The sequence below is a fragment of the Equus asinus genome, chromosome X, assembly GCF_041296235.1.
Source record: "Equus asinus isolate D_3611 breed Donkey chromosome X, EquAss-T2T_v2, whole genome shotgun sequence".
Lineage (NCBI taxonomy): Eukaryota > Metazoa > Chordata > Mammalia > Perissodactyla > Equidae > Equus > Equus asinus.
Window position 1 is genome coordinate 116,169,720 of NC_091820.1, and position 17,593 is coordinate 116,187,312.

A 17,593-nucleotide genomic window follows, 5' to 3' on the forward strand; every position below is an offset into this window, starting at 1 on the left:
TAGGTTGTAACCACTTTTGAGGAAAAACCATCTATGCAAAAATTACCAGTTTTCTCTTGCCAAAAGTCATATTAACGAATATATATTCACTGTTCGTATAACAAAGCATTTGGATGTAGAGTAGTCTACATAATTTATTAATCTTGGAGAAATCATGTGGCTTTAATGATTTTGGATCCAATAATAAATTTATTTTAACTGGATCACCAAATTAAAAAACAAGGATTCTTTGAAACCATATCTGTAATGGAGTTACTATTTAATGACACAATTTTTTTTTCACTAAAGTTGTTTAAACATAAATAAATGTGGCTGGTTAAAATAGTACAGGGGCTGGCCCCATGGCTGAGTGGTTAACTTCGTGCACTCTGCTTCAGCGGCCCAGAGTTCGTTGGTTTATTTCCTGGGCATGGATCTACAAACTGCTCATCAAGCCATGCTGTGGCAGCATCCCACATAGAAGAACTAGAATGACCTACAACTAGGATACACAACTATGTACTGGGGCTTTGGGACAAAAATAAAGAGGAAGATTGGGAGGACATGTTAGCTGAGGGCCAAACATTCTCACCAAAAAAAAAAAAAAAGTACAAACTTAAAATTTTTGCCAGAGGCTTTGAAAATATCCCTGAATCTGTATTGGGGATTTTAAACCCTGGACAAAATTTATCTCCTTTAAACTTAATATGGGTATGCTGTTTTTAGGAAGACACTATTTCTCTCACGCTTAGATGTGATTACAAAGTCAGCATCAATATCCTTGATAAATTCTGGAAAATGGAGATGGAAATGAGGCAGCTCAAATACATTAATTTCCTAAAGTGGGAAAAAATAGTTCTTGACATTTAAAGACTTGTTTGAAACATATTCTTGGCAATAAAAGTAAAATAGCTTAAATATGGTTTATAAGCATTACAATATAAACCAATGTGATGATCGCCAGGAACCAATAAAGGTTCACTAAGAAGTCATGGAAAACTAATAAAATTTAATTTTTTTATTACAGAAAATTTCAAACATAACAAAAGGTAGAGAAAATAGTAAAACCAACCTCATGAGGCAGAGTGTGTTTTTGCCTGTGTCCTAGAGGCATCAGTTTGCTGTTTCTCTCCCCTGCTGCTTAAACCTTTGGCTTCTTTTGAGAGAAGGATCTGAGTAGAGGTTGGGGTTTAAGACTGACACTAAGTGGCAGATGATCACCTCCTGTGCGCCTACACCACAAAGGAGGGCTCTTTGTATGTTCTCCAATCCTGCCCTAGTTTTTCTCATGAGCATTTGGTAGAAACCCATCAAAGATGGTTTGAGTGGAAACTGCCTCTGTGTCTGGGACCCTAGCTATTGCAGACTGACAAACCAGCCTCCACTTGTTTTCCAAAAATTTGTTAAGATTTTAGCTTGTATCTTCTTGCCAGTTTGTGTGGCAGCCACCTCATCCTCTTGTGCTTTGCCACAGGTAAGCCAATCTACACATCTCATTTCTCTTTGGAGAGACTTACCCCTTCTTGAGATTTAGGCTATTTTGTTGGCCTGAAATTTCAGGTCTCTGATGGGTCAGTAGTTTATCTGGCTTTTTCTTATTGTTAGTGTGGGAGGAATACTCCTTCGAGTTTTATACATCTCAAATGACAGGAGAAATTCAAAGTCCATTGCTTTATATTTAAAATAACCCAGAATTCATCAGTGTGAATTTTACTGGTATGATAGTGATATTTTGGTTATGTAGGACAGTGTGCTTTTGTGCGATACATAAGGTTTACTTAGGAGTAGGATGTCATAATGTTTATAGCCTCCTTTGGAAAAGATTTTTTTCAATATATGTATATATATCCAACAATGGGCTCATATGGTATTGTGGTATAATAAGAAACACATATTTTTGGTCTTAGTCACTGGTTCCTGGCCAGAGCGCCTAAAACCCTTGTAATTTCCTAAGTGATAAGAGTAATAGGAGCAGGCCAGGAGAGAGTGGGATGATATATTTAAAGTACTGAAAGATAAAAACCTGCCAAACAAGAAAATATACTCAGCAAAATTATCCTTTAAAAATGAAGGAAAAACAAAGTCTTTCCCAGACAAACAAAAACAGAGGGAGTTCATCACTACTAGACCCGCCTTACAGGAAATGGTTAAGGGAGTCTTCAAATTGAAATGAAAACATGCTAAACATTGATATGAAAGCATGAATCTCATTGGTAAAGTTAATGTATAGACAAATACAGAATAATGTAGCACCATATTGGTGGACTATATATTACTTTTATCTCTAATATAAAAGTTAAAAATAAAAATTTGTTAATGGATACACTGTATAATAGAAGCAAACTCCTACTACAAGAACACAGTGTCATGTCGGGGGGGGGGTGCGGTAAAAGTGTAGAGTTTTGTATGTGATTGAAGTTGTTATCAACTTAAAATAGACCATTAAAACTACAAGATAATTTATGTAAGCTCAAGGTAACCACAAGAAAAAAACAAACCTATAATAGGCACACAAAAGATAAAGAGAAAAAGAACCAAAGCAAATCAGTACACAAAATCATCAAATAACAAAGGAAGGAAGCAAGGAAGAAAAAGAGAAACCAAACAACTACAGAACAGACAGAAAACAATTAGCAAAATGGCAACAGTAAGTCCTCACTTATCAACAATTACTTTAAATATAAATGGATTAAACTTTCCACTCAAAAGGCATAGAGTGGCTGAATGGATAAAAAACAAAATCCAGTAATATGCTATCTACAAAAGATTCATTTTAGATTTAAGGACACACAGTCTGAAAGTGAAAGGTTGAAAAAGATATTCCATGCAAATGGTAACCAAAAAAAAAAAAAAATCAAGGGTGGCCATACTTATATCAGACAAAATAGACCTTAAGTCAAAAACTGTCTCTAGAGACCAAAAAAAGTCATTATATAATGATAAATGTATTGACAGGAAGATATAATAATCATAAATATGTATGTACCCAACATCAGAGCACCTAAAGGTAAAGAAAATATTAATATATCCAAAAGGAAAAATTGACAGAAATTCAATAATAAGGGATTTCAATACCCCACTTTAGGTAATGTATAGAACATCCAGGCAGAAAATCAATAAAGAAACAGCAGACTTGAACAACACTATAAACCAAATGACCTAATAAACATAAGACCACTTTTTAGGTCACTAAACAAGTCTTAACAAATTTAAGATGATTGAAATAATTTCAAGTATCTTTTCCAACCACAATAGAATGAAACTAGAAGTTAATAACACTAAGAAAATGGGAAAATTCACAAATATGTCAAAACAAAACAACATACTCTTGAACAACCATTGGCTCAAAGAGGAAATCGAAAGGGAATTTAAAAACTATCTTGAGACAAATGAAAATAAAACAACAACATAGAAAAACTGATGGGATGCAGGAAAGGTGTCCCATAAAAGGGAAATTTATAGCAATAAACGCCTACATTAAAAAAGAAGAAAGATGTGAAATGAACAACATAAATTTACACCTCAAGGAATTAGAAAAAAGAAGAACAAACTATACCCAAATTTAGCAGAAGGAAGGAAATAATGAAGATTCGAGCAGAAATAAAGCAAATAGATTATTAAAAAAAACAGAAAAAAACAAAAGAGAATTGGTTTTTAAAAAGATAAACAAAATTGATGACATCTCAAAAGAAAAATGACAGAACTACCATAAGACCCAGCAATCCCACTCCTGGGTATTTATCCAGAAGAATTGAAATAAGGGTTTCAAAGATATTTGCACTCTCATGTTCATTGCAGCTTTATTTACAATAGCCAAGAAATGTGTCTTAGTCAGCTCGGGCTGGGCTAACAAAATACCATAAACTGAGTTGCTTATAAACAACAGAAATTTATTTCTCACAGTTCTGGAGGCTGGAAGTCTGAAATGAGAGTTCCAGCATGGTCAAATTCTGGTGAGAGCCTTCTTCCAGGTTACAGGACTTTTCCTTGTACCCTTTCAGGGCAGAGATCAGACAAAAGAAGCAAGATCTCTCATGACTCTTATAAGGACACTAATCCTATTCATTCTGGCCACACCTTCATAACCTAATCTAATCCTAATTACCTCCCAAAGGCCCTTACTCTAATACTATCACTTTTGGGGGTAGGGTTTCAACATATGAATTTTTAGGGGGGACACAAACATTCAGTCTATAACAACTTGGAAATAACCTAAATGTCCATTGACAGAAGAACGGAAAAAGAAAATGTACTGTAAACACACAATGGAATATTATTCAGCTATTAAAAAGAAGGAAATGCTGTCATATGCTACAAGATGGATGAACCTTGAGGACATCATGCTAAGTGAAATAAGCCAGTCACAGAAGGACAAATATTATGTGATTCCACATATATGAGGTATTTAAAGTAGCCAAACATTGATACAGCAAGTAGAATGGTGGTTGTCAAGGGCTGGAGGGAGGGAAGAATAGGGAATTGCTTTTCGATGAGTATAGAATTTCAGTCCTGCAAGATGAAAAAGTTCTAGTTATCTGCTGTACCACGTTGTGCTTATAGTTAACAATACTGTACTGTGCTCTTAAAAATTTGTTGACGTCAGATATGTTATATGTTTTTACCACAATAATAAAAGCTTATGTAGATTAATGACTTGTAAAAAATCCAGTTAATTTATAATAGCATCAAAAATAATAAATACTTGGGAATGAATTTAACCAAGGAGGTTATATTCAGCCAGAGAAAGGAACGAAGTACTGGTATATGCTACATGCCCACATGAGTGAACCTTGAAACATTATCCTAAGTGAATGAAGCCAGACACAAATGAATACATATTGTATTACTCCATTTATTTGAAATATACAGAATAGGCAAATTCATACAGAAAGAAAACAGATTAGTGGTTGCTAGCAGCTGCAGGAGGAAGGAGTGGGTACTGTCTTCTTAATGTCTTTCCTTTTGGAGTGATGGAAATGTTTTAGAACTAAATAGTGATGATAATAGTACGACATCGTGAATGTATAAAACACCACTGAATTTTACATTTGGAAATAGTTACAGTGGCAAATTTTATAAGTGCATTTTACCACTGCAAAAAACTGGAAAAAAAAGGAATAAAGTATGGATGCATGGCACAACACGGATGAACCTTGAAAACGTTATGCAAAGTTAAAGAAGCAGACACAGAAAGCCACTTATTGTATAATTCATTCAGATGCAATGTCCAGCATAAATAATTCCATAGAGATATGATGTAGATTATCAATAGCCAGGCCCTGGTGGGTACAGGGAATGGAGCGTGACTGCTAATGAGCATAAGGTTTCTTTTTGGGATAATGAAAATATTCTATAATTAGATAGTGGTGCCCATTGCACAAATCTGTGAATGAACTAAAGGTACAGAAATGTACACTTTAAACAAACTCTAGGGCTGGCCCGGTGGCGCAGCGGTTAAGTTCACACGTTCTGCTTTGGCGGCCCTGGTTTTGCCAGTTCAGATCCTGGGTGTGGACATGGCACCGCTTGGCAAGCCATGCTGTGGTAGGCGTCCCACACATAAAGTAGAGGAAGATGGGCATGGATGTTAGCTCAGGGCCAGTCTTCCTCAGCAAAAAGAGGAGGATCGGCAGCAGCTAGCTCAGGGCTAATCTTCCTCAAAAAAAAAAAAAAAAACTCTATTGGGCGTGATTTTGACTATGTTGTGTTATGAGGTAGCATAGCATAGGGGTTAAGTTCACAGGATTTGGAATCAGACAGACTTTAGTTTGGGCCTGGCCTCCAAAACTTAAAAGCTCTTTGACCTTGAATGATTTATTTTCCATCTCTATGCTACTTTTTTCCTATGTAAAAAGGAGATTACTATAATTCATATTTAGGTTTTTTCAGGATTTAGTGATACAATCCATTTACAGCTCTTAAAATGGAGCCTCAGATACTTAGAGTTCATAGAAATGGCCGCTATCGTTGCTGTTGTTATAATCATCTTTATTATTATGTCATACATATACTAGATAAATGACTGGCTAGAAATACATATTGCTGGTTAAAAAGAAATTAGATGGTAGGATTATGGACAATTGGTATTTCCTTTAAAGTTTTCTTTATTTTATGAATATTCTCCAATGGGCATTTTAATTTGACAATCTAGTTAGAATGAACTTTATTATTATTAAGAAATTGAAATATTTCACCTTAAAAAAGAAGCAACATTGTTCTGAACCCCAGAAAATTCTTTTTTTTTCTGCTTTGTCTCCCCAAATGCCCCCCATAGATAGTTGTATATCTTAGTTGTGGGTCATTCTAGTTGTGGCATGTGGGATGCCTCCTCAACATGGTGTGATGAGTGGTGACATGTTCGTGCCCAGGATCTGAACCCACGAAACCCTGGGCTGCTGAAGCAGAACGCTCTAACTTAACCACTCGGCCACGGGGCCGGCCCCCAAGAACCCCATAAAATTCTGCCTGATGATTTCCTGTGGGATATTTGCTTAGTTTGTTGGATGTGGTTTCTGTTTTGGGAAAATGACCATGAGGATCAACATCTCAGAAGTGCCATCATGATTTGCAGTTGGTCCAACAGGTGGTACTATGTCTGACTGTATGGCCAGGTCAGAAGTAACAGAGCTGAAACTACTGCATCAGGCAGCTTTTCAGATTGTTGACAGTAGTTATGTGATGGAAAATGTGGCAGAGTAGAGAGTAGTGTCAGACCTGCAGATTTAGAGGTCCGCTGTTGTTGATTGGTTGAGTGACCTTTTAATTGTAACCTAAGTAGCCAGGAGTCTTTGTTTATGGAAGGTTTCTAGGACTGCAATCTTTCACATGCTTCCTTATAGTAGTGTCTACTTTACAGCACTGCGCCACTGTTCGATTTCTGCTTCCTTTGGAAGAGATTGTAAATCTTTCGTTGCAAAGTTATTGATCCACAGAATTCCAGTTTGATGATAAAAAAAAATCCGCAGTATTTTCCAACATATATATTCTGTTTTTATGACTGGAAGTCATACAATATTTGTAGAAGAAGAAAACTATAAATGCATTTAATTTTACGGTTCATAGGATAGTACCATCATTGCAAAGATGGAGCAATTCTTGTGTAATATCTGAAAAAGAGTAGGAAAGTTTCTGTTTCTCACCAAATATATTATGTGTTTTTTATCTTCCCTAATGTATATTTCTCCTTTTGTCTTAAAAGTCGAACTGGTAAACCAATCTACAGAAACATTTTGGATTATTCTTCTATTGTTTAAGTGAAGAAGCATATATTTAAAAGTTACTTTAGAGTTTTATTTATAAAGAGTTCTTAAATTGAAATTATTTACTTTTAATCTGGATGAGAATGTCTTATATATTTCTACATGCCTAGTTCTGCTCTAAAGGAAAATTTCATCACCCCATGAAAAGGAAAATGTTCCTTTTCTAACCTCTACTCTTCAAATCATTGCTTTCTTCTAGCCTTTCCAAGCCCTGCCTGTCAGAGCACTTAGTCATCCTAAGCACAGAGACTGGTTCAGGGGTAGATGGATGATCTGGATCATGCCAATCTAAACCTAACTGTAGGGACTCGCCCAGGGCACTAGGGCCATGTGGATCTAAGAATAAGTCCTGTGCCTTCTTCAGGTGCTACTAAGAGAGTAGAAGCCTCCGGTTGCAGTTGGTCACCATAAGGAGAGGACCTGCACTGGTGTAAAGTCAATGTAGAGGTAGGGAATGCCAAAAAATAGAGACCTAGCCTGATGACATAACTCTTAGTCCCTGATTTTAGCTGTTCGTGAGGTTAATAATCCCCCACTCTTTTTCTTTTCCTTAAACCAGAGTTAGATTTTATATCATTTGCTACAGAAATAATAGTAACTGAATCATAGAAGTATAGTAAAGTGAGAAAGGAGCAAAAGGAATGAATGGCTAGAAAATTGTCACAAAGAGAGTGTCATTTACATTTAAATGGTGTGCTAAAGGACATACATGTTTCATCCAAAAGCAAAGAAAGGGAAGGAAATTTCATGCATAAGAAATAGCATGTACAAAAGCATGAATGTATGAATGTGCATAATGTGTTCTGGGAATAGCTATTCAATACCACACAAACAAATGATAAAATACCTCCATAGTCTTAAATTGGTGACATGAATTAATAACCTGAAACCGTCCTGGGAATCCAAATTAATATTTTTTTCAAAATATCAAATGATGGGGATGGATAAATGTTTCAATATTCAAGTGTGCCCCCCTTTTAGGGGCAAAAAACACGGTTTTAATTTTTGTACCTTAAAAGACAAACTTTGTATTGGCTAAATTCCAACTATGGAATCTGACATAAGGTGATAATGGCTTTATACACAATTTTCTGAAAATGGAAATTCACTTTATGTAAGATGCAAATCAACTATTAGATTAATAAGAGAAGTAGAATGGAATTTCTCTGCAAACTCAAAAGTAACAGATGATTCAAGAAAGTCAAAGATATGAAGGTTTTACTTTTCTGATTATAATGATAATGTAGTGGAGGAGGAACCCTTCCTTCACCCTCTAGGTTCTCCTGGCAGGTCTAAGAATTAAGTTGACATGAGAGGAATAACAGGAGAAAATCCAACAAATTTAACAACATGTATACATGAGAGAAACCCAGGAAAACTAAGTCACCAGAATGGCTGAAGCCACCACCTTAAATACCATCTTTAAAGACAAAGGAGGATATTGGGGATAGTGGTTTGGGACTTCAAAGGAGAGGAACACAATTCACATGGAGGCGGAAAAGCAAATGTTTGGTAAACAAATGTTTGCTGGGCCATGTATAAAAAAATGGGACCTGAGAAAGGACTTTGATAAAATGGCCCTTGCTATCTACCACATCTAGAGTTATCTATGGTGATTGCTGCTTCCTGGAACCAACCTTCTATCTTAAATTCTTTTAGGCAATTAGGAAAAAGGTCAAAGTTTCTTTCTATGTCTTTTGTTCTTAAAAATAATCAAGCCAAAGAGGCACAATTAGGGTGGCAAATTCTCATCTCCCACAATAATAAAAGCTCTTTTTAGAAATTTGGAAGATGGAGAACACTTATAAAGATAAAAATTAAGGAAGCATAGTCTTGTGATGGTGAGAGAACTGTTATATTTCTTTCCATTATTATTTTTCATGCAAATTTTTATTGGCAACTACTCTTTGTGTTTTACACAGTTGGATTATAGTTTTGTATTCTGCTTTCTAAACTTCAAATGAATTTTCAAACTTTCATCTCACTATCAAATACTTTCTATTGTACATCTTTTAAAATATTATGTAATAGTGTCGACAAAAATAATCCATAACCAATCTGTAAATGAAAATTTGGGTGAGTGTATTCTGAGCTGAAATCTGAGGACCATGGCCCGGGGCCTTTCTTCCCAGAGAAGAAAGGGCACCAAAGAAGTGGGGTGCACAGAGTGGTTATATACCCCCAAACAGGGTGTTTCACATATGATTGAAATGTCCCTCCCACAATAGTCACAAGATTGCCCTGTCGGCACAGCACTTGATGGACACAGCAGGTAGTGGGTCTGCTATCTTGATGGGCGTAGCAGGAGGCAAGTTTATTGTCTCGAGCTGGGCGGTCACAGGTGAGCGCAGCAATCAGTTTCTAGCCTAAGGAAAGATGCTTAATCCTTAAGGAGACGCTAATGTTGGGAGGGGCAGGGAAGTTGCACCTTTATCTCAAGGGCCTTTGTTCTTGCCATAGGGAAAATCTAAAGCAGATATACAATGCATGCTCAGCGGCCACCGTCAGGCCCTTTTGGAAAGACAAGGTCAGGCCGAATTAGGCCGAATCAGGTTTATACCAAATGGCTTCCTCATTTTCTCCAATATATCCTATTGCTTGCCATTTTTATTTGTCAATAGTTTACTTGATGAATGTCGTATAATATCCAGTTATTGTCAAAATTTAGATAATTTCCAATTTTTCACTATTTCATGTAAATATTCAATGAGTCTTTTTGGACTGATGAAGTTGATGACATCCCTTTCTCCTCTAAATAGATTCCCATTTCACTCAAAAGTTGGGAGGAGAGGGGCCAGCCCAGGGGAGTAGTGGTTAAGTTTGCATGCTCTGCTTCGGCAGCCTGGTGGTTCCCTGGTCTGGATCCCAGGCACAGACCTACACACTGCTTATCAAACCTGGCTGTGGCAGGTGTCCCACATATAAAATGGAGGAAGATGAGCACAGATGTTAGCTCAGAGCCAGTGTGAGGTAGATTGGCAGCAGATGTTAGCTCAGGGCTAATCTTCCTCAAAAAAAAAAAAAAATAGGGAGGAGAACTTGATCAAAAAGAAGGTTCTTTTAAAATATTTTATATAAACTGTCAAAGTGTTGACAAGAAATTTTTGCATATTGAAGTATATGGGGTAGCTATTCTGGTTTAAAGCTGATTCGACTTGAACTAAAGAAGTCTGTCTTGTGGCCTATCAAACATACATTGTACATCTGCTTTAACCATTAAAGTGAAGGGTGCATGAAACATTATCTCAAAGTAAAAGAAGACTCTCCTTGAAGATAAGAATGCATACTTCCCCTCCTACAATGCCAGTATCAGTGATGTCTGTATTAGTACTCCTGAAGATAAGTTCCTTTTCCAGGACATCAGGGTCATGTGGACCTGCTAATTTGCAACTGAATATCGCTTTGAAACTTTGATGAATATACATCCTGGGTGTGTTTAATGTTTGTTCCTTGTTCTAAAAATGTGTAAAATTGTACTGAAAGCCATGCTTGTCCAGAACACTTTCTTCCTTTGTGAAGACTGCCTTCTCAGATTATAGGCCTCAGCCTGACTCAAGTAGAGGTCACCTTATCCCTCCTATCCATAGAATGGTTATTGGTTATTTGTGTTGGCGGTGTCTTTCCAAAAATATTATCAGTTTATACTTTCATTAGCAGATTAAGATAGTGTTTATTTCATTACACCCCCAAAGCACTAGTTATTGTACTAAGAAAACGTTTTTCATATTTTACCAATGGCAACATAGTACCTTATTACTATTTCAATTAGAATTGCTTACTTTATTAGTTAAGTCAAACATTTTCGTTTTGCTAGTCTTTCTGTATCTTTCATTCTGTGAATAATTTAAGGCTTTCATTAATTTTTATATGGTAAGGCATTTTTACTTTTTTGTGAATGTTTTTCTCAAATGGTTATTTTTCTTTTAATTTCCTTAATGTTTGTATGACCAGCAGAACTTTATATTTTACGTTTTTATATGATTAAAACATTACCTTTTATTGTCCTTTGTGACATCTTTGCTTTTAATCTGGAAAATTTTCTGGGGGCCAGTTATCTGAGATCTGACAAATATTTTACCTCCTCTTCTCTGCCAGCTATTTTTTTATTTTATATTTTTACAGTTAGTTCCCCATAACTTATGATTAATTTTGGTGTAAAGGTATGCTTTTATTTTCTTTTTAAGAATTGAGCAATTATTGCGTAACTGGTTGTTAAACAGTCTTTCTTTCTCCCAGTAATCTATGATACCTCCTTTATCATATTATGAATTCTTAAACATATTAGTGTCTTATTTCAAAGTTATTGCTTTCCAATAACATTTTTCATTATATCAAGAGAAGTTGTCACTGTAGAAAAATAAATTAATAGATCAAGGTATAAAGAAAACATCCCATTCATAATTCCACCAATATTCACTTAATTTTCCTTTGGAATATATTCATGTATATATATGCATGTGTATGTGTGTGCATGTGTGTGCATGTTGAGCATGAATTTTTAAATTTTTATAAAATTCACATAAAACTAGCTATACTGTATTGCACTATATTATCCTGTTTTTAAAAATTGTATCAATTTTTATTATATAATGAAATTCAAAATCACAAATATAAACAGCTTCATAGCATTCCATCATAGAGTTTACCATAATTTATTCACCCATTCCTGTAATTTAGGTTATGTTTATAACATTAAATATTATTTAAAAACAGTTTTATGTAACTGCATAACAGCTCAACAAAAGGTTATTTTCACCATATTTTATTTACTGATTTCCATAATTTTTTGATGTTTAGGTGGTCAAGTGAGGGGTCAAGTTTTTGCTGTTATGAATGAATCTGCAACAAAAAAGTCTTTCTTATAATAGATTGTTGATGGAATCTTGATTATATCATTAGTATAATTCCACAGATGTGCAATTACTGTCAAAGTATATGCACTCTGGGCTAGCTATTCAGTTTAATGCTCTCATTGTCAAATCTGCCAATGCCAAATGTCTTTACCTAATGCCAATTTAGAGGTTTCATCTATATGAATGTATATATTATATATACTTTACTTACTATATGTATATATATTAAAAGGGAGCTTGCCTTATGTATCCATATATAGATGTATATAAGGCAAGCTTCCTTTTAATACTCTTCTTTATACAATTTTATTACTTTTTTATTCTTATAGAAGAATTTTAGAATCATTTATCATACTAAAATATGTAATTGGAATTGCTTTAAATTTGTAATTTAACTTGTGAAGAGATAACATATGTAAATTCTGCCTCCTTCTAGCCAGATATATATCTCCTTTCATTTATTCAAGTTTTATTTTATGTCACTCAGCAAAGTTTCATATTTTCTTGTTTTTATGTTTATCCAGTACATTTCAAAGTTTTTTGTGAATGTTTTTCTGTCATGTGATTCTGTGATTCTGTCAGCTACGTTAGAATTCGAGTTAATTTTTCCATTGTCCTAGCTCTTTGATCTCTCATTAGTACTCCTTAGTATTCCAGGTAAATAGTGATATGGCCTATAAATAATGATAATTTTGCCCTTTTTTCCAATAATTGTTCCTTTTATTTTTGTTTAATATCTTGTAGCATTTGGTAGAAATCAATAACAATTTTAAATTATGATTTTAAATCTGTTTATAATTTCAACTAGAATGTTTCCAGTGTTTACTATTAAACAGCATTCATGCTAAGAAAATATTTCTTAGATTACTTAGAAAGTTTTTTTACACGTGAGGAGAAAATTTTTTTATCAAATGATTTTTAAGCATCTATTGCAATGATTATATAATGTTCTCCTTTGATTTATAGATGTGAGGATTTTTATTGGTAATAATAAGAGCTAATACTTACATAACAACATAAATGAAATTGGCCCCTATCTTATACCATACACAAACGGAAACTCAATATGTATTAAAGACTCAAACATAACATCAGAAACGTTAAAACTCCTAGAAGAAAACATAGGATAAAAGTTTCATGATATTGGCCTTGACAATGATTTCACAAACGTGACACCAAAAACATAGGCAAGAAAAACAAAAATAAACAAGTGGGACTACATCAAATTAAAAAGCTTCTGCACAGCAAAGGACATAATCAACAGAGTGAAAATGAAACCCAGGGAATGGAGAAAATATTTGCAAATCATATATCTGATAAAGAGTTAATCTCCAAAAAGTATAAGGAACTCCTACAGCTCAATAGTAAAATGACAAATGGTCCAATTAAAAATTGGGCAAAATATCTGAATAGACATTTCTCTGAAGAAGACATACATACAACGAAAGGATGCTCCACATCATTAATCATCAGGGAAATGCAAATTAAAACTGTAATGAGATATCTCCTCATACCTGTTAGGATGCCTATTAAAAAAAAAAAGGTAATGTGTTGGTGAAGATGTGGAGAAACTGGAACTCTTGTACACTGTTTGCGGGGTAAAATGTATATTATTAAGCAAGGTTAGGCAAAAGTTTTCATATTTTCTTCCTTTGTGTTCTGTATCTTTCAGCTTTTCTTATCCAGATTATTCTAACTTCATAAAAGAATTAAGAATCTTTCCATATTTGTAAATAATTTGGAATCATTTAAATAGGAGTTATATCCTTATGATTTTGAAATATTTGTAGGTAAAATTTGGGGTCCATAATCTTTTGATGGAGGTCACATTTGGACTATCTTGTACATTTCCTCAATGGCTATTATTCTTTTCAAATTTTCCATTTCATCTTGTCTCAATCTTGGCAATTTATATATTTTGAAAATGTGGGATATTCACGTACAGTTTGAAATTTATTTTTCCAAATTTCTTCATACTATTCATTTAAAATTATTTACTATTTTCTACATTCCAGAAGACTGCTAAGAAAGGTTTAGATTTTATTAATTTATATTATTTGTGTGAGAGTTATAAAACCACGAGTCAATTTTATTTTTGACCAAGAAATGTTTGAACTGAAGGCAGAAAAGCTCTCTCAAGTAATACATGGCTGAGAAGAAATGTAGGGAATTTGGATTGTTGCAAGAATTTGATATTTTATAAATGCGACAAGAGAAGTAGCATCATTTGGGAAATTGGCTTTACCTGAAAAACAAATTATGCTCTAAAATAAAGTCCTTTTTTATGGCAGAGAAGAGAATGCTAGAGAGAAAAGTATGTAAGTTTAAATCACTATGACAGAAATCACTTTTCTAAATTATGGATTTGTAGATTTGGCTTTCCTGGTGTTGGTGATATCCTTTATGTAACAACTCACAAAAAGCAAAATGGAGGTCTAATATGGAACAATTAGATAAATTCACGATGTTTGGTAGCATGAGGAACACTTACCTAGCTATATTTAAACAACTTTATATTTCACACTGATCTAGGCAAATAAGAAACACATGGAATTGGAAGTTGCCATTTTTAAATTTTTTAAATTAAATAATCCTGTAATGAATTTGTCTATTGTGTGTTAACATATGTCTCTGGGTTGAGATGTGATTGTGAAATTATGAATCTAAACAAATATATATGAATTTAATATTTGAAATCTTGCCTAGACTAGCACATTAAAAGTTAATCTGGTGTGGGAAATTCACTCGTTCCCTTAACAGTCTGGTGGGAGACTAAAAATAAATTCCTCTAAAATCCTCCCTCCTTTGATCTGGAGGAATTGTGCTGAGTTGCAAAATGTATGAATCTGAAGGACATGAAGATAACAGCCCAGAGCAAGTTAAGTTAAACTAAACAACACTCAAAGGGTAAAATATATTTGAATTGTAATTAATCATCTTCTCTCTGGTTATACATAATTGAATTGCTTTTTGGGTGGTGGTATGAACTTGCTTGTTACCTTTACTTCTAATAAAAGAAATATATTATATTTAGTCCTTTATACTAACCAATATAAGTTAATAGATATAGTTACTTTTGGGTATTATAGGTTCTATGATATATTTCTTTATATGCAATACTGATGTATAACCATGTGATATTTTGAATGGGTTTTTGAATGCAGGCTGGCCTGACAAAACTATAATCTTTTATAATCTATTTCATTTTACACTATTGAATTTTGCATTTTTGGCCTAGTCAATTGAATTTTTTACAGGTGTAATTTCATTAAACAAGAAATTGATTAAATTTAAGCTTTATGGAAGGAAAATTGGAAATAAAGTGAATGATATTAATTCTAATTGAAAATAGTCCACTGTTCTGAAATTAATTTATTTGGTGATGTCATTTCTGGGGATAAGAACTGTCATTGGTAAATGTGATCATTATTATGGTATTTCAGGTTATGCTGATTGGTGGTGACGTCTTTTCATAAGTAAATCACTGGTAATAAAATTCTTGGGCTGGCTTTCAAGTGCAGTCCCAAGAATGTAATACAGAGAAGCCAGTGTATGGCATATTTAATCCATATGAATGATTACATTTATACCCAGAAAGCAGTTACGGTCATTTGGAAAGTTAGAGAAATTACAAGCTAAACATGTGAGTATTGTATTCAGATCTGAAAAAAAATTCTGGAATAGAACAATGGCAGTAAATTTGACCAAAGTCAAATGCTATCTCATATCTAAAGTCTACCACGGCATCCTCCCTCCTAGCCATTATTTGTGTTTTTATTATATTGTCACTATGTGTTTACCTATATTTGTCTTCTCTACTAGCTTGATGAGCTTTGGAGGGGAAAGATCTTGTCTTAATTATATTGGTGCCACTATGTCATTATCTAAAACAATGCATTTGTTCCAGAACCCAGAGAAGTGGCAGGTAATAAGTCTTTTCTTTTTTTTTAAAGATGTGACTTAAACCGCATCATGGAATGAATTGGGGATAAAAAAAAAGGATGTCATAATAACAAGCAAATTCTAAGAAAAGTAAAATGGACAGAGAGAATTTCAAACTCCATTGAAGAATGTAACAACTTTAGGGTTCTTTAAAATTCAGGTCCCTTGAAATATCAGGTTCTTTGAGATTTTGTCCTTCTAACATATCAAAATGACGAAAAATTTTCACATATTGAGTATAAGGGATAACTATTTGGGTTCAAAACTTATTCTACTTGAACTAAAAAGCCTGACTTATGGCCTATCAAACATACATTGTACATCTGCTTTAACCATTAATGCACTCAGGATAAAAAGGCATACTTGCCCTCCTATGCCCTATTGGTAATGCCCTATTGGTAAAGTACATGTTAGTCCCTTTCCAGGCATCAGGGTCATGTTGACCTACTAATTTGCAATTGAATACCTGTTTGAAACTTTGATGAACATGTGTCCTGGGCATGTTTAACACATGAGTCTTTGTTCTATAGAAGTGTAAGACTGTACTGAAAATCATACTTCTCTAGAACACCTTCTTCCTTTCTGGAAAAGGCCTTCCCGTGTTATGATCCTCACTCTGGCTCAAGTAAAACTCACCTTATTTCTTTTATCTGGAGAGTGGTTATTGGTTATTTTGCATTGACAAAAGGATGACTAATACATTGAAGAACAAATCTCCCTGTAATATATTTTGTCAAGGGTAGGACTCACACTCTCAGTAACTGCTGTGGGCACCCACTTTAAACCCCTGAGTTGGTATGAAGATTATTTTAAACTGAAGACGCCTGAGACTCAACAGATGCAGAAAGAAGCCTTCTCAGAACTTTCCTTATTTGACTAAAAAGCAGAAACTTATGGGAAATGAGGCTGCCATAAATTCCCTCTTCAGAGCGAGTCTACTCCTAGGAGAGAGAACAAGAGTAAACCTACCATAAATCCCCTCTCTGGGGAAGTTTCATGACCACGAAGAAGTCAGAAAGACCAGTTGCACCTGCATAAACAAACATTATCACAAACTTTCTTATCTCCCATTTGTTCTCCTAAAAATTAATTTGTCTTTCCTAAAGAAACCTTATTCGTTCTTCCCACAAAGTTCTTTTCTCCCCCTTCCCTTCTCCCTACTAAGTTAGGTATATAAATCTCCAACTTTAACCATTTAGCAAGCTAACTACTTCTTTATTAGCTACCATATGCATAGGAATGAACCTTTTTTCCTGTTAATCTATCTTTTATTGGTTTAATTAGCAAGCCCCCAGACACTAAACCTAAGAAGGTGGAGTAGAACATCACTGGTTTGTAGGACATTTGGGTAGTCAAATATTCACATGGTGATAATGAGACAACACACACAGGAAATCAAAGTGGCCATTGAGATATTACAAAATCTAAATCACGTAAATTTCTCATTTTCTGAAATACTTAAGTAAAATGATCCTATGTGGGAGAGCCTGATTTTGGTCATCAAATTTTGTATTGGGAATAGTTTGAGGACATAGTTAACTGCAATGTGAATATGATTGA